The sequence below is a fragment of the Taeniopygia guttata genome, chromosome 10 (assembly GCF_048771995.1).
Source record: "Taeniopygia guttata chromosome 10, bTaeGut7.mat, whole genome shotgun sequence".
Lineage (NCBI taxonomy): Eukaryota > Metazoa > Chordata > Aves > Passeriformes > Estrildidae > Taeniopygia > Taeniopygia guttata.
Window position 1 is genome coordinate 17862526 of NC_133035.1, and position 22301 is coordinate 17884826.

Consider the following 22301-nt stretch of genomic DNA (forward strand, 5'->3'; position numbering starts at 1 on the left):
ATCTGTTTATAGGTGTATAAAAAAAGGCAGAAAAGTTAATGTTAACATGCATTTATTCACTTTCCCAGAGCAAAAACATTTGCAAGATGGTAGTCCAGAGCAAAGGTGGTAAGTGATCAATACCTTTATTTACATTTTTTTAAGGAATGGCAGGACATGGAGGAGGTGAATGTATAGAACTCCTATAAACACATTATATTCATGTGTGGATGCTGTGGGCATTGTATTGCAAAGACTTCAAGAGTGCAACTCTGCAAGTCAAGTAAATATGATGGAGATTTTTTTTTTTGCAGTACACAAGAAGTTTTCAGAGCAGTAGACTGGACACAAGGCAGCAAAACTCAAGAGTTTTTTCCTTTTTCCCCAAACTGGTAATGCTGCTGAACTGTTTTTAGTCTAAATAGCAGAGTGCCCCCCTGCCATATGCAAAATCAGCCCCCATCCAAACCCACATTATGTCACACCCATCCAAATGCCACCTGAAAATCAGCTTGAGCGAATCTGCCTTGGTCTGAGTGTAGTGAAAATCTTTGGGAAAAATCATTCCAAAATGTGGAGGATTTCCTGTTGTTTTTACTGACAATATCTGCCTTAAAATGGAGTGAGCTCTGGCGTGGGTCTCTCCCTCTTCCAGCTGCAGGGTTATGGCACGAGCATGGAGGCCCCATCCCAGGTGGGAACACTGCAAGGAGTGGTTTGATGGGAGCACAGGGGTGGCCTGGCAGTGGCTGATACCACAGGGAGAAGTGGTTGGGCCAGGGAAGGGTTTGAATGCTTCAACTGCAAATATGTTTAATGTTCTGTGCTTTGGAGAGAATTTCCTAGGATTTTCATTCATCAGTTTGCCTGGTTTTTAATGGGAATGAGGGTGGTTACCTCACTGTTCTGGGCTCAGGCTGATGGAGGGCACTGGGATCAATCACTGCTGTGGTTGAGGCTTCACCAGTAATCTCTGCCTGGAGCTGGAGGAAGCTACAAACCCTGCCTGGTCTTGTGAGATGGGCAAATGCTTCATTTTCTCTCTGTTTTATGAATTTCCTTAATGTGTGTTGATGTTACTAAAATCGATGACCTCCTTCACTTATTTCCTCTGCTCTGGACTCAATTACTTTACTTGTTTGGGTTTTTTTGTTTTGTTTTTTTTTTTAAGTAAGTTGAAGCTGATATGAGAGAAATAATATCCACTCTCTACTTCTAAAGATACAGGACCAGTCTATCAGGCTGTTGGCACAAAACAACATTTGTTTTATTGTTGGGGTAAGTAAATAGGAACAAGAAGTCTTAAGTATTGGCATATGTTGATACTTGGCCAAAAGGGTCTCTAAACAATACATTTTCTATTCATTCCAGAAACCTCATACTCTGTTATTTCTCATTTAATGCTGTTGGCAAATACCCATGTCACCATCTAATTTTGACTGTAGTTCAACTTTTTTAGTGCAAAGCTAATCCTCATTATAGCTGTAAACATGTGTTTCATTTGGTCTTGTGTTCATGTGCTAAAGTGACAAAGGCAATTGAGGGTTTCTGTCAGGAATGGAGATGTACAGGTAAGAGTTTTGTTCAATCTGCTTTATCTTTCACACAGTGAAAATCAGCCCAGCTGCTTAATACAGAAGAATGTTTTTATAAGCCTCTCTGTGCTCTCTGTTTCCTGCTCTGCACCTTTGTTCAGGTAAGTGGGACAGACCAGGGAGAACAAGAGCAAGTGAATATAAATAATCACTAAAGCCATCAGGATCTGGTGTAGCAGCTCTGTGTGTGTCTCCTACATCTTTATTTGCTCTTCAGACATTGATATGTTTTAACTCTTATTTTTCAGAGAATGTTTTTGGGTTGAAAGGGACCTCAGAGATCATCTTGTTCCAACTCCCTGTCATGGGAAGGGATACTTCTACTAGACCAAGTTGCTCCAAGCCCTGTCCAACCTGGCCTTGAAAATTTCCAGGGATGGGGAAGCCAGAGCTTCTCTTTCCAGCTGGAGGGTGACTTTTCAAATGTTATTTCAGTGTGTCTCAGTTTTCATGGAGATTTACAAATTCAGTCCTTATTGAGACCCTACTCAAAATGACTCTCCTCTAAAATAGGATCTCTTGTAAGGGGGATCACAAACCAGCAGCCCTAAAGTCAAAATTCACTTTCAGGTTATTTGATTTAGTAGTTTTTAATAGCAAAATTCAGCCTGACTTCTGTGACAAACTGTTTATCAAAATAATCTGGCTCATGGAAGCCTGGCTGCGACTACCACTGAGATTTAAGTGTTGTCACCAAACTCCTTAAAATGCAGCATCATAAAAACAGCAGAAACCCCTGAGCCTTCAGACCTGAGTCAAGTAGGACCAGACCCAGCTTCTCTACGATTTCATTCATTAGGATAGAATAGAGTAGGGTGGAGTAGGGTGGAGTAGAATATTTTTAGTTGAATGGGACCTACAATCATCTACTCCAACTGCATCATCTAGGCCAACAATTCAAATTATTCCACTGAAGCTCCTGGCTGAAGTGTTGTTTTGTGTTGGCTCTTTTACTAAGTTCTGCCAAGTTAAAGCTCCTGGGAATAGGTCAAACAGAGGGAGGAGTTTGGAGGCACAAGGTGGAGGCAGAAATTTTATTTATTCCTGGCTGTGGTCTGCAGTGGGATGGGTTCTGCTTGGTGGTGGCAAAGGGCTCCCACCCTACAGCAGTGGTGCCCAAATAAGAAATCTCCTGAGGAATTCCCAGTCAGAGCCCATCTGGTTGGACTGGGACGAGCACCACATCTTCAGCAGCTGGCAACTCGGTCAGAGTTTGTCTGTGCTAGAAGAAATATAGTTTGCCACAAGATATTTTTCTATAATTCAAATGCAAAGTTGAGCCACAAATGTTTCTCTGTGCTTGCCTACACCAACGAGTCACAAATTGTCCTCTTGTATTTAAATAGAGCCCAAATTCAATCCATACATTCCCAGTCATTATCACCCCATTATCCTTTCTCCTTTTTGCTATTTTTCTCACCAAGCAGTGGTAAACCCCAGGCCCTTTCTCAAACATGTGGTTGATATAAGAGGAGAGGAAAGTTCTTTTCAAATATTAAAATGTTTTTAAATACTGTTTTGTAGCAATCATGGTCATCTGCAAGAAATCAGTTTTCAAAGAAGCATTTGATGGACTGACAATCATTTGAGCCCAGGATGAGATGAAATTGTCCAATTCAAGCTGGTTTGGGACTCACTTTTCTGGAGAGCACATGAGTTTAGAAGAGATTGATGAAGCTGAATTTTGAAACTATCAATTTTGTCTTTGAAGCATGTTGGGATGCAGGCTGGCTGTGAGGATCAGAGAGCTTCAGAGGATGGAAGGAGGTGGCCTCCTCTGGAGAGTGGGCAGCAGTGAGGAGGAATGATAAAATGGTATCAGAGAAGCCATCCCCTCTTTCACTGGACTTTTACTACTTCCACCCTATTTCTGGGACAGGATGACCTGTGAAGGGCCAGGAGTTGGACTCCATGATCCTTGTGGATCCCTTCCAACTCCAGATATTCTATAATTCTATGATTTTGGTGTATTTGTTATGCAGCTCTCTAATGCACTCAGGATGTTTGCTTCCTACGTGCTTCAATTCACACTTTTTGCTATGAGCTGTATTTTGTTGTGTTCATATATGTGAGGAACTTCCAATATTAAGTTTCAATGTGTTAATATGGAAGAAAATCAAAAAACTCTTTTTTGGGCGGATTTCATCAGGTCCTTAGCTGGATGGTTGCGTTTAGTGTTGCTGTGGCTGCATGAGGCTGGTGTGCTCAGAGTGGGAGCAACATCCTGGCTTTTCCATCATTTATACTGTTTATGCTGAATATCCAAGCTCAGAAGCAGAAATAATTTGGGGTTGTTTGGGTTTTTCTGGTTTTATTTTCTTGAATACCAGTAAGGAACAACCAAGGCCTTGGTGATCAAGACCCGCCAGTGGCGCTGCTTTAAAAATCATTCAGGCTTTTCAGGTGTCCAACTTCCAAACTACTTAGGGCACAAGGGGAAATGTAAACATTGTTCTGTTATTCAACCTACTACATAAGAGCATTGAGTTTGACAAGGCTCCAGGTACCCCTGTGTCCCGTCCTGCCCGAGATCAGACGCTGATATCCCTCCCCAGTGACATCCAATCTGGCAGGTTTGTTTTCACTCTAACAATTGGCCACTGTAAATGTTCCTTGCTCTGCTTCGTGCCTGCCCTGCCAGAGCTGCTTCCAGGAGGATTTCACTGCCTTTCTCAGCATTCAAGCTTGTAGTAGTTCTTTCTTAAATACAGTCAGGGTGTATTTAAATACAAGTTCAGGTGTTTGCTGCATTTAATCTGTGCAAGGAGGGAGGTGATTGCAGATATTGTTTTGAACTTTGTAACGTTTGTATCAAAACACTTTTTTTTTTTTTGGGGGGGGGGGTAGATATATGTCATATTAAAAATTGTAAAACATTTAGTTAAGGAATTGGCCACATTGGATGAGTCTGTTTGCAGGACCCAAAGTTGGTGGAAGAGCATGAGAGGAATTTCAGGTTGTGCCACAGACAGATTTTACACTGGACACAGAGTGGGAAATGGAGCTCATGAAGCTGGAAGTGCTCATTGCAGGAACTCTGTACATATGGAGAGCCTTGGTAGGGGAGAGGCTGATGAGCTCCAGGGTTATTGCTGAGAGCAAAACTCAGTGTCTTTGTTCTGCTCTGATCTGCAGGGAAACAGAGTGGGAGCCGTTCCCTCTGCCTCCGGTGAGCACAATCCAAGTTTATACCCAGGAATGGCAAGGCCAGATCTGAGAAATGCCAATGGTCTGCTTCTGCAACAGCATAACATTGGAGATTCTAATTTAAAGTATGAGATGTATATAAGAATTATAAGCAGTAGTAAATGTGCTTGGACCAGGCAGGAGAGAATTATTCCTGATCAGCTGGCAGAGCTGGATGTAGAGCAGGACCCTGGACTTTGGAGTAGTTTGAATTAAGCTGGATTTCTGTATTATATTATTTTTATAGTCTCTTCCCATCTGACAGAGATCTCTGTTTTCTTTGCTGTTTCATACAACGTTCACAGCTCACTCCACTGCCAGGGAACAGTTGTGCCATGATGGTTCAGGGTTCCCCAGACTGCTGGACATGATGGTCCTCCCCAGCATCTGAGAGGAGACAGCTCCTTCCCCAAATCCTATTCTCTCTCTTGCTGCACTGAAAGACTTCTCTGCCAGTCCCAAAAACAGCAGGGAAGTGTTTCCATCTTGAACAGTTTGCTTCTCCTTATTTACCTTTGGCCTCTGGGTCAGGAAACTTTAATAATTTCCTTTTTATTAATTTAATCCATAGTTCCTAGTAATTACCATAAATTAAGCCTGCTGGGGGGGAAAACACAGCCAATAAAGCAGAGGAACTGCTGGCTTTATGTGGGTAACGTCAGTACCTAGAGGATTGTTTCCTGCAGGTCGGTCCCTTGGCTGTTGTGATTAACTTGAGATCAGCAGAGAGTTTCCCGTCCACCTTTTAAACAAGGCTGGGACATGCCAGGAATTCTGCTAATGCACAGGGCCCTGTTAAAGACTTAATCTTGGTGTGAAATGAATTTATTCCTGCCCCTGAGCAGGTACTGAGTATTTCCCAAGGGATGTTTCTCTCTGGTTTGAGTGGACTTGATTGGAGACACCAGTGTGTCCTCCCTGATGGCATTTACACCAGTGAGGTGACAGCAGCAGGCATGGATCTACTTCTAACACCTTGGGGCTTGGAGTAGGGATGAAAATAGAGCTTCACCTCCCAAGAACAAAGGAAAATAATCATCTGGATTAGCAGGGGGAAAATACATGGCATCATTTTGCAAAGACCCTTCTTTGGTCCTCCTTAGCAGCTCCTTTGGGATTGGGGCACTCAGAACATGGTGGAAAAAGTGGGAATTAAAACAAGCCCATGGGATGAGAGGCTGCCTCCAGGAGCCCACAGAGGCCCCACTAGTAAAGGGTTGCTGGTTTCCTCTCCGAACTGGGCTGAAGCCAGGCATTCCTGAGTGGCACCGGTCCTCCCAGCGCTGGAGAGGAAACATTCCCGTTTGTGAGCTGTGGAAGTGCATGCCTAAGCCAAAGGTTACCAGGCTGAGGTGATATTTTTGCATTCCTACAATGTCTTAGCCTTTTTAAATTAAATTCTTGCAACATGAGGATTTAATCCCTCCTGGTATATATGCCGTGCGTGTGTGTGCGTGTGCGCGCGTGTGCATTTTTTTTTTTCCTACAAAAATTTCATCAGGCAAGTTATTTTTGTTTTTGAAAGTTGGCTCAGATACAGGGTCAGTAACTTTCCAACCAGAGCCTGTGGAAAGGTTTGGGGTTTGAGGCTGAATAAAGGGTCAAGTTTTCGGGTTGTACTTGAGTTGAAACTGGATCTGGGGTTGAGAGCCACTAGGGATGAAATCTGTTGAATTGTTCTTGAATATTTTTTTATTAAAAATAGTGGAAATAAGCAGTTTTCCTTTGCCCAAAAGCAGAGTTCTACCACATTGAAAATGGTCCTAAGAAAATTAGTGGTTTCTAGCATGGAATTGGGTTCGAAATCCAATCCCAGAAGGATAAGCTTGGAGTCACATACTCAAAATGAAGCTCCAGCCAAACAAAAAGCATTTTGATTATAGTACTGTGAGAGTGGGGGAGGAACACAGGCTATGCCCTGATCCTGCTGGCAAGGAGTTGGAAACTTCTTGGGAGAAGGTGCTGTGGGACACCACAAAGAGCTGCAGGCAGAGCCCAGGCTCTGTCCTGGGCTCCAGGAGCAGATATTCCAGCCCGGGGTTACTTACAGGAACTCAAAGCTTTGGAGCTCGGGCTGTGCCTCTGGTTACTCTGAGCTCACACTCCCTGCCCTGCTTCTGTCACCAGATGAAGGTGGTGGGATTTTCCTGGGGAGAAGGAAGTTAACTCAGGCTGTGATCTGGTTTCTTTTCCCTTCTGCTGAGCTGCTGTGGCAGCTTTGAGATAATCAGGCTGATTAAACCCACCTACACTGGTAGGAGAAAATGCCCACAGCTGCTTCTGCTAAGCCAAGGAACCCCCTGCTCTGGGCGGGCACAGGGGACAGCTCTGCACCTGCTTTGAGCCACGGGACAAAGATGAACCAGGCCAGCAGCACTGGCACACAAGTGCCCAATTGCTTAAGCAGGGACTCAGATTTTAAGCATCGACCTTCTACTGAGGTGCCCTTAAAAATCTGTCTTGATCATGCTAGAGAGCAACAGCATTGCAGTTCTGAGGAGTTTTTTCTGCATGGAACTGTTCAGCCTGAGCTAATTGCTGTGCTGATGCCATGGAAGTGCCCATGTGTGCTCTGAGCCCTGGACAAGGCTGTGTCCTGGATGAAGGTGTCTTGGAGCAGAGATGCTCAGATAAAATGAGGATCATGGTGTTCCACAGTTCCCTTCTGGTGGCTGCTCAGCTGAGGACATCCCTCAGAGCTGGCACAGCCACCTCAGGTTTGCTCAGTGAGGGGAAGGGATGTCCTGAGCTCTCCTTTTCCCTTGGCTCAACAGGGCCAACATGATGGGAGAAAAGGCAGGTTCTGCTCAATGAAGATATCTCTGTTTCACCACTGCTTCCTCCTCTGGAAGAAAAATGATTCCTCCAGGTCTTGACATCTGCTGCTATTTAAAGGATCATCATCATCACCACTCCAGCCCTCCTGGGGCCTCAAGGTATATAAAACCTTATTCTTCCCAAATTTGTGATTGCAAACAGATATTACGTGATGGGGTCCCTCTAAATGCCATGTCAGTGCTGGGGAGCTTATTAATTAATGGTTCTGCAGGACAGAAGCTGGGGGTGGCTGTGGAGGGGAGGGGGAAGGTTTTGGGTAGATTTTAACCCCCCCGGGGCAGGTGGGTGATGATCACCTGTGGACATGCTGCAGGAGGAATCTGCAGTGCTTGCAGCTTTCTGCTGGTGCTGTTATTTGCAGTATTCAGGGATTCTCTTGTGACCTTTAGCAGTTTTTATTTGGGCTCTGGTGAAAGACTGAGACAGAGGAAGAATTTCTCAGGTTAGCAGACCCCTCTGCTACTTGTCACCTCGTACACCCACGTGCACACCCCTGTGGCTGTGGAACCAAGGGAGCAATGGGAAAGTGCACCTGGAAGCTTCTCAGAGGGTCCAAGATGTGGAAAAAGCCCATAAAACACCTCCTTGAAGCCTGTCCCTTGTGAAAGGTTGTGTGTAACCTCCATCCTCACCCTCTATCAGGTGGCTTGGACAGGGGGAGGCTGCAGCTACAGACACGCTCTCACTGTAGCAGCCCCACACTGGGGAGAGCCAGCAGCTCTCACTCTGTATTTAGAGTTTGCAGGTTCAGAGGTGATGATAATTATTTATTGGTTCACAGGGTGGGAAGGCCCTGGCACAGGTCCCCAGAGAAGCTGTGGTTGCTCCATCTCTGAAGTGCTCAAGGCCAGGTTGGACAGGGCTTGGAGCACCCTGGGATGGTGGAAGGTGTCCCTGCCCATGGCAGGGAGTGAAATGAGATGGGCTTTGAGGTCCTGTCCAACCCAAACCCTTCTGGGATTCTTTTAATTGTAAGTGCCTGAGCAGTGAAGTCGTGCTCTGAAACCAAAGAAAGGAGGCTGTGTGATCAGCCTGCTGTTTTGATTGCCTCCTTTAGCAATACCTTTTGTTAATTAAAATTTGGATTGTTCAGTTCAGTGCAAGGAGATCTGCCCCAGCCTGTTCCCATTCACCCACCATGTCCTTGCACTCTCTCACACACACAGAGCACATTTAAAGCCTTTTCTGATTGCTGAGTTATGGTGCCTGAAGCTGGTTGGTTTGACACAGAGCCATGAGCTTTCACCCTTAGGGACGTTGGGCTCCTTTCTCTTTCCACATCTAAAGTATTTGTCTTGTGTGGGTTTGCCCTTGGGACGCCAATTCTTTTGAAAGGCACCAGGAGTGGTTCTAAGTGAGAGATGTCCCCTGATGGGACTGTGCTCTGATTCTCTGTCACCTTTACCTCCCTCCACAGGCTCTCAGCAAATAACCTTTCAGTTATCAGGCCAATAAAAGATGTCAGGGGTGATTAAAGGTGTGGCAGTGGTGCTCTGTATCTCCATGCAGTCAAGTCCTTCAGAGTTTCCTTGCTCCCACTGGGACAGAGTTTTCCAATATTCAGTACCAGTCTCCAGCACCCCCTGAGCAAGCTGGGGGTGTTGAGCACCTGCTGGATTCAGTCCAGGTTCAGCACATCTCTCTGAGCTCCCTATTCCCATCCTGTCCATCCCTCAGGGCTGGGTGTCCTGTCCCTGGGCTGAGCTGGGAGCGTGTGGTCCTTGCACAGTGCCTGGAGGATTGCTTACACATGGTATGTTTTCCATGCAAAATGGGTTTTTAAGAATAAGGGTTTTTAAAATGGACTAAAAAATTTTTACCGGGGCATCTGGTATTGCAAATATTTGAAAACATTGAAATTTTTTCTTTCTTGGCAGTAAAAAAAACCCCAGCTTCTTGCCCATTGCAGTCCAAGAACTATTGAATATGTTTTAAAACAGATCGTTTAGGGGGTTTATAGAACATTTTATTGTTCTGAACAGAAGATACTTTTCTCCTTAGAACTGGTTCAGAATCCTAAATTATAGTTGTTGATTTCTTGGCTTATGGGGAGCTATGTGATTTACACCAGTTAAGAACATCAGAAAGCTTCAAGAAACCTTTGAAAGCACAAACCAGAGGAAGGTGAGCTTTTGTTTTCCTTCCCAGATATTCATATCCTTGTTGCAGGCTATGCCTGGATTCACTCCATTGCTGTTGTGATCTGTGAGACTTCATCCCATCCCCATTCCCAGGTAGCTGGAGTTAGGCACTGCAGGGAGCAGCCTGAGGTTCCCTGAGCAATTTAAAAGGATCTGAGGGAGTTCTACCCCTGGGATGGGGTGAACCCAGATGCTGCAGCTGCTTCACGATTTTTCCAGTTATTTTTTCCTGAGAATGACTATGAGGTCACAAGATCTGGGGGTTTTTCTGTGTGGCTTTCTGACCTGCTGAATCATGATTTTTAATTTTTTTTTTTTTTTTCCTCATGCCTGTATGCACTCATGTAGTTTTGACAGAAGCTGAAAGAACCTCCTTGGGCTGGAGGGAGGAATTGGACCTGTATCTCATGCCTCTCAACTGAGGGCCTTGACAGCTGCATATGGTACAGACAGGAGCAAAATTATGTTTTAAAAAAGCATATTTAAAAAAGGGGAGGGGGGGATAGGAATGGACAAAATAATTTAAAAATATCAGCATTTTATCCACAATTGATCCCATGCCTGTGTGCTGGAAAACCCTCTGTGTGTGACAGCTCCTTGTGTGTCAAAAAATCTTGGGAAACTCCAAATACAGCTGAGATATTTGTGCACACAAAGCCAGATGGGTTTTCAGCTTACTGTGTGCCTGGACAAGTCCTGGTGCTTACCAGCAGGAAGGTGGCAGGAACAAGGAAGGAGGGCTGGGAATGCCCCCCAGAGACAGCTCATGCCTGGCTGTGCTCGTGGCCAGCTCTGCAGTTGCCATGGCTGGGGTTTGCTGATCCATAAACCATCAGCCCTCTGAGCCAGGGTGGGATGGCTCAGTGATCTAAAACTGACCAAAAATCCAGCCCTGGGCAAGGGGGGAAGGGCTGGTGCTGGTGGAGGATCCAGCCTGGCCCTTGGGGTCCCAGCAGCCTTGGCACAGCCACAGCACCAAACCACATCCCTGGCCAGTCCTGCTCTGCAGGCTGGCCTCATGCCCAGGTTGTGAAAGCACTGTAAAAGCCAGGTATGTTGTTTGGCCTTAATGTTTGTCCCATAGCATTAAAAAAAAAAAAAAATCTGGAAAAGCACAGAATAATAAAGTCCTGAGATATTTGATTTAATTAGATTTACTCAAGTGCTGCTGGGCTTGTGTCTGCCTGCTGCTGGTGTCAGGGTTTCTGTCACCCTCCCTGGCTTTGCACGTGCGGTTCCACAAACATTACTCACATGTGGATCTATTCAGTGACACTTTGGTCCAGTACAGCACAAGTGGACACTTACAGATGTCCATAATTCACTCTGACAAAGCCACTTCTCCCCCCAGCCTTGGTAAACCATAGCTGGAGCACATCTCTCCAGAAGAGAAATTCACTCCTTGCTTTGAAGACAAAGTGCTGAGGCGTCCGCTGCATTCCTTCCTGACGTGTTCCCGTGGTTGGCTGCCCTCATCCCAAACCAGATGTCTCCTCTCTGATTTGAGTGCTGCTGACTTCAGATTCCTGCCATTAGGCCTTCTTCTGCCTGTTCCTGGTGGATGTGAGGAGCTCCAGGTTGTCGGGTACCCTGGCTGCCACTGCTGCCCAACGAAGCGGCCACGTCAGGGTCAGAGAGACCAAACAGCATTGTAATTCAAGAAAATCCCTTCAGTTTGTCTCTTGGCTGTTACAGCCATTTAGTGGGAGCAAGGCTTTCATGTGCACAGGCCTGGTCTGCTTTTCCCATAGCTGGCTCTTCCTTGAGCCACCTGCTTGGTTAAATGATGGGGTTTGTCTTTAGTTCAGTTTTCCTCCTCTTATGAAAAGATAAATCTCTTAAAACATTTATTTTTTTCCCCCCTGCCTTTTTTTGTTTAATATGATGCCATTGGAGCAATAAATACTCTGTAGTTTCATCTTGCCACAATGCTGGTTGAGGCTAAACTCATGCAGTTTTTGGTTGAGAAATGGAGGTTCTTTCCATAAAAAGTTCCTGGTGAGATGTGGGGAAGGCAAGGGACAGTCTGACTACCAACCCTGGTGATGAGTCCTCATGAGCAAGAAACTTGAGATTTTCTTATGAATAGTGTAAAGGTCAGCCTTGATTTTGTTTTTCAGCTGCATGTACAGAACAATGCCTCTTTTCTGTGCAGTGCTGTCTTTCCACCTCCTTCCCCTGTAAATTTTGCTCTCAATTTTATTTATTTGCAGCCCTACCTTTGGTGGCGAGGCAGAAACACAGGCAGAATGTGAGATTGGTCTGATCCTGCAGAACTCTGCAGCTTTTGCTTTCAGGATTGAATGCTGGGCTCTTCTAAATGGAGGGGGAACCTGGTCTCAGCTCATTTTAAACAAGACTGACACCTTCTGAGCACTTTAAAATTGTAGACTCACAGGATCACAGAATAGTTGGGGTCAGGAGGGAGCTTAAAGATCATCCAGTTCCAACCCCTCTGCCACAGGCAGGGTCACCTTCACTAGGCCAGGGTACTCAGAGATTCAAAGAGGAAGCAAAGACGTGTCCATAGAGCCAATGGAAGTATTTGTGCCCTCACCCTCCTGTGAGTACATCACAGTAACTCAGAGGAGTAGCACATACTCACTTACAGAAGATGTGCTATAGAGGAGTTATCACTCATCAGGGGAGTTATGGGCTTAATGCAAAAAAGAGCCTGAGATGGCTCAGCACAGCCCATAGCTGAAACATGTTGTGATACCCCTGGGTAAAGATCAAACTGTAAAGGTCTTACCGACATCTGATTCTCCTCAGTTTTAGCTGGATCCAAATCTAGCAGAAGGGCATTTTTATGTCTGGTCACAGTCCAAAAAGATATAGCAAAATCACCTGGAGTTACAAATGTGTTGCAGAACCTGTCCCTAATCACATTAAGAGCTCTCAACTGTAAGGCTCGATTGTTTGCCAAATGAAATATTCTCCTCCGGTATTTGCAGAAAGGAATTACAGTCTGTGAGTCATGTTTTTCATTTGGTATTGAAGTACAGTTTCTGTTTTACAGACCCAATCCTGAGCTTGGGGAAGGAGTCATTAAAAAGGCTTTGTTTTGTTGGGAAATAAGGGCAAGGTGACAGGTCTGAGACGATGTACTGTGGGCTCTCAGTTTGCAGCTGGGCTTTCAAGCCCTTCAGGTTCCCAATGTCAGAGAGGTGTGGGGGCTGATGGAGCTGAGGTTGTGCTGAAATAAACAGAAAGGCCATGTAATCCCAGGGCTCTGGTCTCCAGAGTTTCAGTGGCAGCCCCTAAGGGTTGAGACTGCAGAAATGTCTGGTGGGTCCCTAGTGGACTCTTGCTCCAAGCTTGCAATGCCTCTAGCCCTTCCATTTGGCCCACTCTGATACTAGCTGGCCACCAGCCATGGGCTCTGGGCTGGAGCTCATCTGTGGTTTGCACGTGAACTCCTGCTCTAGTGGAAGTGTCCCTGCCCATGGCAGAGGGGCTGGAATGAGATGGTCTCTAGGGTCCCTTCCTACCCCAAACCATCCTGGGACTCAGTGTCACCCAATAAACTGATATGAATTGGGGGATGTAGAGCTCTTGCAGTGGGTAGGAGGTGGGGACATTGAAATCCAAGAAAGGAAAACAAATCATCAGGTCACTGCTGAGAGGAGAAGCAAGGCCAGTTGGTGGAAAGGACTCCCAACCCCCAGCCATGGAGGATGGAGCTTGCACAGACCTTGTCAGAGCAGAGCTGTGAGAGCTGAGCCAGCTCCAGGGGCAGCTCCAGGGGCCCTTGGCTCAGAGCAGAGCTGCTGTTGGATGAGCTGCCCTCACACCACACTTAACCACACTGAGGGAAGCTCTCACCCAGAGTCACCCTGTGTCCCAGGGGAAGGAGAGCCCCAACAGGCTTTACTCCAGCTCAGCTTTAAATCTGGGAGCAGGAGGGGTGAGCAAAGCCCTGTAATCCCTTGGGGAGAAGGAAGCACATCCCCCTGGGCTGCCCCTAGGCCACAGCCTGCCCCTAGCCTGTCCCCTCCTCATCCTCAGGGAGGAAGGAAGCACAGGGCCAGGTCAGCAGTTGTGCCTGGGGGATTTTGGCCTGACTTCTCACAACGTCTTAATATACCCCAGCTGGCAGCAATAATTGGAGAGTTATTAAATAACTGTCTGCAGTGACATACAATCTGCAGAGCACTGTACCAATTATTTTTCATTTGCTTCCCTCTATCTCAACGTGTCTCTATCTCCCCATCCTACCCCACTGCCTTTCCCAGGAACAATTTACTGTAGTGATTGGAAGGCAGCAAGATCTTCTCCAACAAAGAAACTACTTTATTTTCTGCCATGGTTAATGCCCCTGTTTAATGAATCCTTCATATCATTCTTGCCACCCTAAATTAAAGGGTAGCCTGTGCAATTAAACTGTTTAGCTTCCAGAATGCCCCTCACAGTTATCTGCAAAATGGGTTGAAATGCAGCTGCTACTACTGTTGCTCATACTAAAACTGGTAAAGGGAAAACCACTTTCATCTCTTTATTTTTAGTAGTGTGGCTTTACTTTCAATTAAACTAATTATTTGCACCATCTTGTTCCTGATCCTTGTCCCATGAGATTTTCCCAAGCAGGAAATATTTTATGCAATACATAGCTGTAGATGCTTAGATCTTCATGTTTGTGTCTTTTGGGAATGAGGAGAAAGCTGGGATTTGCAGCTCTTAATCCAATGTTTATCAGTATTAAACCAGAGTAAAGTTAGTTTGCAGTGGATTCACTCCAGATTTAGGCTTTGTTAGATGGCACTTGCTCTTTTTTTCCTTTACTTTTTAGATCAGAATTTGCTCTTATTCCTTTATTTTTAAATGTAGAAGTTTAATGAGAACAAGTTCCTCCAAAGCCCTTCTCCCCAAATATCTTCTTTGCATCCAGAACCTGCTGCTGTATTCCCAAGGGTCACATAACAACCTGCACTAACAGCATCCTTGAGGATCTGTTGATTCTTTTAATCAGGAGCTGCTTCATCCATCCCTGATATTCAGCCCTCTCAAGATGAAAAGTGGCTGCTTTTTAAGGATTGGAAAGAGGTTTTGTCACTGCTTGGGTTGGGAGCAGAGTGGGAAGCCCCCAGAATGTCAAACCATAAGGCTCTGCAGCAACCCAAGGAATTCTACTTGGGGTGCCTCTGCAGGGAAGTTTCTTTCTGCCTCAAACCTGTTGAGTTCCAATATTCATTTTAATGATCTCATTTTATAAATAATGGGAAGCAAAACAATGCATTCAATAGAAATGAGATTAGAAATAGGAGGGGAATGAATTACAAATGCAAGAGCCTGTACTTATTCCAGGGAAGATAAATCTCATTTTAAGTGGTCTCCAGTGCAACAGACTCTTGCTAAGACTAAAATAAAGTAAATCTGGTTTTGTTGATAAATAAAAGTGTGAGGCAGTGGCAGGGAATGTTTTCTAACACTAGCTGGTTGTCATAGTATCCTGGGACTAATGATACCTGGGCTTTACTCTTGGCCTGGCCACTGTCTCTCTGCAGTAAATAATTTAACACCCTGTGCTGGAGTTGAGGCACAAGTTGGAAAATCCAACTCCACTGAACAAAAGGCATCAGGGTGTGACCCTTGGTAAAGCTGCCACTGACAGGATTCTACCTCAGCAGCGTGAAGGAGTTTGGGGTACATCATGAATTGGAAGGTGGAATTAGTGGCATTTCAGCAGCCCATGCACAATTTGTTTCAGGTTGTTGTGGGAAAGACTGTTGGTGGGAGACCTTTTAATCTGGGGCTGAATCTGGCACGGTGATGCACCTCTTGTGTGTCACCCAATGTAGACACAACACCAGCAGTGGCTTGAATATTCTAATATTCTCTTTTTTTTTTTTTTTCTCTCTTCTGTGATTTGGTCAGATTTTCTGTCCACATGAGGCAGGGAAAAAGATGTTTGCTCTGCATAACTCTCCCTGAGCCCCTTCTCCACGTGGTCTTTGAGTTGTAGTGAGGAAGGGACAGTACCAGGGATTGATAAGAGGGTCTGAACTGCAAACGCCAGCTCAGCAGGGAGGTAACACCATCACTGTGTTCTCACCTAATTGAAAACACATTGTCCCTGCATCCCACACCTGGAAACTCAGAGGGAAGCGCTGGCATGAGCTGCAGGGGGTGGATGGGGTGAGGTATCCCCAGAAGGAATGTGCACCCCGGAGCCTGTATGCAGAGCTGCCCAAACAACACCACAACCAGCAGCCTCATGGGCTGGAGCTGGAGCTGACCGACCCTCCTAGCTGGGAGCTAATAATTCCCTTCAGGATTGCATCATTAGATTTGAACTGAGTCATTATGAGGCGATTTGGGAAAACAAGTTGGAATTCATTACCAAGGAAACGTGCTGGAGCTGTTGCAAGAGCCTCCTGGCGGGTGCCGGGTGGGCGCAGAGGCACCAGCGGCCCCTCACTCCCGGGGCCAAGCACAGGAGCCAAGGTCTGTGCCCAGTGCAGGCTGGTGGGATTCTTCTCTTATTCCACCCACAGCTGCTTCCTGAGCCTTCCTGATCCATCTGTCACAAGAACAAACAAACCCCAGGGCAGGGGGAGACACTGAAATTGTGAAATTTGCACTCGGGCATTCTCGGGTGCAACCCCAGGAGCAGCCCTAGGCTCTGTCAGCAGCTCCAGCACCTTCTCCCTGGTGTCCAGATGCTTGGTTGGGTGTTTGCCTGCCCTGCTCGCTGCCTGCTCCTGCTGGTGCCTCTCCAGGTGGGCACAGCTTTTGTGCCATCAGCAGCAGCATTTTCAGCAGGTGCAGTGGAGGGGCTGGAAAGGCACTACCTGCAAACAGCCAAATGGTTTGGGGCAGGTGCTTGGAAACCAAACAAAACCACACGCCGGTGTCAGCATTTGGGCTGCGACTCCTTCTGTGAAACCACAACTGAGCCACAGGAGGATTTCTACCTGCAAAGTGCTGGCTTCAAAATGCCGGGTGAGGACAGCAACATCCTTGATGTAGGCAGAGAATGTGGTGTGAAGGATGAGTAAAGGTTTGGGAGAGCAGTAAGAGAAAAGGAACTTGGGGAGCAATCCAAGGCTTGATTGTAGGTTGGCACTCAAGGCTGATTATCATCAATCAGCAGAGATCAATTACTCAGGAAGCTGAAGCACCTACCAGGAGCAATGCTAACATCAGCTTGATGACTAAGGAAACAAGGACATGGATAGAGACCAGCATGGATGGATACAGGCTCCTTACTTGCCTCTGCAGAAAGGTGTTATCCCAAAATTACAGCTGGGAGAGGCCAGGCTAAGCTGTGGCCACTGAGGGTGAGCTGGAGTCTTTGTTAATATGTTTATAAAAATGTGAAGCTTGGGCATTTGCTGGAAAATAAAATACTGGTGTATTTGAAAGTAAAATAAGCAAACATTTGCCTAGTGAGGGAGAAAAAATATTTCAGAAATAATATATGATAATGATGAAATTCCTCAAAAATCTAATACAGTGAGGAGAGCAAAACCCTGGTGAGGTGAGCGAGATGGTGGGTAGCAAAAACAACTGAGGACAGCCCCGCTGAGCATTTCCCATCAGTCATTTTCTAGGGAGCTCCCTGCCACAGCTGCTTGAGGAGATGATGAATGGCTGGTCCCTGGTAAACCTCTGCCAGCTCGGTGTGACTCACCAGGAATGAGGAGGTTTAAAGGAACAGAGTGAGGTACACAGTGAAGGAAAGGATTTTAAACACAGGGCTCAGGGCATCACAGCCCTCATTGCCACTGCCCCACATGGTGCTTACCATAGGACTGGCAAGAGAAAAGGCTTTGCATGTCCTCACACCTGCCAAAGCCACAGAGCACAGGTGACAAACTCACCAGACTCAGGGGTCTGGGGTGGCAGTCCAGCCTCTGCCCAGTGGCTGCAGGCTCAGGACTGGCTCTGCTGCACCCTTCCAACTCAGAGCCTCAAAATCAGGTCAGTCTTGTGAGAGGCTGCACCTCAAAGGTTGGAATTTTTTTTTTCAAACTGCTACCAAAAAGCAGCAGGTCCCTGTAGAGTCAGTTGTTTGCCTAAGAAAGAAACTAGGTCAAAACTTGGTAAATTCACATATAAAGGGTTTCCTATGCTTCCTCAGCAAACAATGTCTTACTGCAAATAACTGCAACTAACTGTGTGCCCTCAGTCTTGTTCTGTCCGGGGTGATGCTTAAACTGTCAATAATCCTAAGGCTGCTGTCACAGTGCTGCTCAATGGGGTTGACAGATTATATCTCTAAAGTCTCTTTATTGGACCTTGTTCCCAGAAAAGCTTGCAAATTGCTCTGATCTTACCAGACAAAGGCGTTGCTCACTCCCGGAGTCCTTGGATATCCTACACAATAAGATAGGAATTGGTGAGAATTACCTGGGATAAAATATCCCTTACAACATCAAAGTTCCTGATCCCTTAGCTGTCAGCTGCAGGTATGTGAAAGTCCTGACAGCCTGAAGATAGAAGGAGGAGATAAAGCAAAAAAAGAGAAGGGAGGGGGAATGGAGAAATTCTCTGCATGAAATGTTATATCATTGGATTTGGCACAAAGATGTCAGCTCCGGGGTCTCTGCAGCCAGCTGGGGTGTGAGCAGGGCACTGGGCTTTCACCTTCGGAGATGAATCAACACAGCTGATACCAGGCAGCCAGGGACAGATCCTGATCCTTGGCACACCAGTGGGTAAGGAGGTGGACTTCAATAGTCTTTGGGAGTCCCTTCTAACTCAGAATATTCTATGCTAAATGAAGCAGGAGTGACAGAGATCAAGATAAATCCTGATCATGCATCCCTCGCATTTTCACCACCCCTGTACACTCAGCTGTTGGTTGTCTTTTGCCAGTGAAATGGGTGAAGTGGGTCAGTTACCAGGGGGGATCACTGGGGTAGCACAGGACATCATCCTTTTGCCATCTTTGCCCTGCACATTTAAAAATAACTGACCTCCTGTCAGAGGAGTGTGGCAGGAGAGTTGGGGTCAGGCTCCACTGATGCTGCCCACCCTGTACCACTGACCTCCTTGCAAAAGTCCAGCTCGTTGGCAGCAAAGCCACAGGTAGGTCTGAAAAACAGATTTTCACAAAAACAGAGTCAAAACAGCTGAAACAAGATCTGGCTTGTTTGTCTAAAATCCTGCCCTTTCACACCACAAAGACTGGACAGGTCTTCCCTCTGCCCAGTGCTCCCACACACCTAATCCTCCCTAAAACTGTGGTTTAGAGCAGATCAAATACCTTTAGGTTCTTAGAAAGGACTGGTTTTGGCAAATGCACAAATACTTTTCTCAAATGGCATAAATATTGTATGTGATTTGCTGCCTTGCCAAAATGCAAACACACACACATGCTCTCCTAACTAAGCAACATTCTTTAAATGTTAAGATCATTGCTTAGAAAGAAATATAGAGCATTTTATAAATCCAAATTGATCATGCACTGTGTGTGTTGAAAGTATGTACAAAAAATGGAACCCCAAAACTCCATTAAACCACTTCTGAGACAATACATCACTGCACCTTTATATTGCACCGAGGGGTTTAACAACCCTTCTCCAGGAAAATATTTTACTAGGTAACAAAAAAAAAAAGTTATTGAAAACATATATTTGATACTTTTGGCAATTCATTTTACTACTTGCATTTCCAATTCATTGGTATAGTTCATGAAAAAAAATATTTTCACAGTTGGGTCATGTTATTATTTCTCTATATTTTTTTTCTACTTGAAAGCCATGATACAATTTTTTTTTCCTATGAAACAACAAAGAGACAAAAGCTCCTTGCTTGGTGATCCAGTGGATGTTTAAGAGTCTTCTGGAAGTGTAGAATACACACAAACATGCCTAGAGGAAATTATGGCATCTTTCTGCTTTTCTGGATAACCAACTTCATATCTGAACCAGCTAAAATAAAGCCAGGAAAGAACTAGCAGGCTGAATCTTCTAAGGAACAAAAAGAAGGTATCATTTACTAGAATATTAAAATATTTTTTAAAATTAGATGATTTTGCTTCAGATCACTTGAACTGTCCCTGGCACTGACCTGTGTGTGACTGATCCTCTCCCTGCAGCCCTGCTCTTCTCTTGGCTGGTGTGAATGTACCTCCTCAGGTGAAACCCTGGCTTGAACTTGACCTGCCCAGAGTCCAGAAGAAGGCAAAGGAATCCCAGGACAGGAGGAGGTAAGCATTTCCTAAACCAGACCAACAGCACATCTGCACTGCAAACTCAGCTTGGGCTCAGGTTCCTTTCCCTACCCAGAGTGTGACTTTTCACCCAAAGCTGCTGGTGCTTTAGACCATTTGATCTGGCCATCATGGCATTGTGGGCATGCTCCAGGCTTTTGCTTTCCTTTGGGCTGAAAACACCCATTTCAAAACAAACCTAAACCACTGGTGGGACCCTTCTGTGCCTGCCTGCCCTCCATCCTCACTTCTCCCTCTCCACCTGCCTCTTTCCTTTACATCTCTTCAAAAAGATTTTGGTGGAGATCTATTATGCAAAAACCTAGGTGACACATGTTCTTGGAAGCACCGGTGTCCTGCAGAGCTGGACATCCACACAAGGATTTCTGCTTCTTCAACCAGACTGCTCCTGGACCATGTGTGTGCTCACTTCCCACACCATGCAAGTAAGTCTGTAACCTTTGCTTTGAGAAAGATGCTGTGATTAACCACGAGCACGTTGCGTCCTTGTTTGTCTAGAGAATGGTGATTTTCCATTTTAATTCCTTCCTCTATGACAGATTTTGTTAGGTCCCAGCCTCCTGTCAGCTCTTCTTCTCACTGCATTTGTTTCCTGATGTGTGTGTAATTACAACCATGAAAGTCCATCAGCAAAAGCACCATCAATCGTAAAGATTAACAAATCTCACGCTCTCCCTCTCTCCTCCCCCCAAAATTAGAAAGCCCCCTCTGTAGTTTCCAGCACACATCTATCATTACACACTCCTGAGTCTCGGGTAAATTAGCAACCTGATTCTTTTCCCTGCTGTCACTTAGAAGAAAAGGGCTTCTTATTTGCCATCCAAGGAAAAGTACAGTAAACCTAGAACTAGATAAAAGGGAAGTAATCAAATATATTTAACTGTACTCAGCCAAATCCCATTATTTGTATAGATGTTACCTGGTGCATTTGAAGAATTAGGGAAGCCTTGTCTTTTATAGGAAATTGTACTTGATGGAAAACTGCAATATCTGTGCTACTGTTCCTCTGCTTACTCAAAATGAGAAGTTCAGCATTATGTAGAGATATATTTCTGCATGAACAGTAGATATTTTAAAAGGGGTTTCATGCCCTTGCTCTTCCACTAAGCACGTACATTTGGGGTGAGGACAGCATCCTTCTGTGTTTCTTTCAGAGATGGGAAATGCCTCATCAGTGTGGGAATGTTCCATGGATTGTCCTTCTCACTTCTACCTGAAAGATGTGGAGAAAATAATTTTAGATAAGTCACCTCCTACACATCTGAGGCAATCAACTCCCTGGAGTGTGAGGAGCAGCTTATGGGGTGTAGGGATACTGTAGGGTAGGCTGAGCAGCCATGGGGAAGGAACATGCTGGGAGTATCCCATGGAGATTATAACCATGGTGAGGCTGTAGGAGGGCGCAGAAAGCCTTCAGCTGGTGGTAGGAACCCAGGTTTTGAAAACACATGGACAACATGAGAGCAGTGCCTGTGCAAGGGGTGCTCCTTCCCTTGGCAGCTGGTTCTGTGGGAAAGGGGGAATGCGCCACCTCTAGACGGCTGCAGTCGGTGGCCACCAGACCTTCCCCTTTGGAAATCCCTCCAGTGCCAAAACAGAGGATGCACAGCTACTTGGAAAACATACCCAAAAATACCCAAACCCACCTCCTCATCCTTATCCACAGGACCAAATTATCTTTCAGGTGTCCCTGTGCAAACACTGTGAATTTCGCTGTGAAAATATTTGATTAAGGTGTTCCAACACAAGCACTGAAATTCAGGTCCATGGATTGAGGGAAAGGTTCTCCTGAACTGTGTTCATGCCAGCACACAGCTTTTCTCAGCTCAGTTTTGTACTCAGAAGCACTGTTTTGTGTGCTACCCAGCCAAGTAAGGGCTCTGCAGAGAGCCCAGGTTCTTCAGGGTGATGACCCAGCTCACCCTCATGGCAATAGGCACAGCAAGATGAGGCACATTTTGATCCCAGATTCCAGTTTTATTTTGCTTGTATGAAACATCACAACTCAATATTGTTTCAGAACTTTGGGGAGAAGAGGGAGGGAGGCAAGAGTCCCCACAATGTTTTTTTACAAGCCTGAGTCAAATTACCCTCCCTTCTGTGGGGCTTCTTCTGAAGTAACAGATCGTACTGTAACCAAATATTGCCATCCAGGAAAGCCATTTTCCATCCAGCAAGGAGGCTTCTTCCTTCTCAGCAGCCACTGAAAAGGGCCTTTGTTCTCAGGCTGAACACCTGGAGAGAGTTATCAGCAGTGGCCTCTCCGGCCGGCGCGCAAAGCAGCTGTGACAGGACCCAGTGGCTTTGGCCTCGGGAGTGTCAGCAGCACCTGGCAGCTGCTGGCACCCAAAAACCGCCTGTCTGGGCCATTGCATGGGCAAC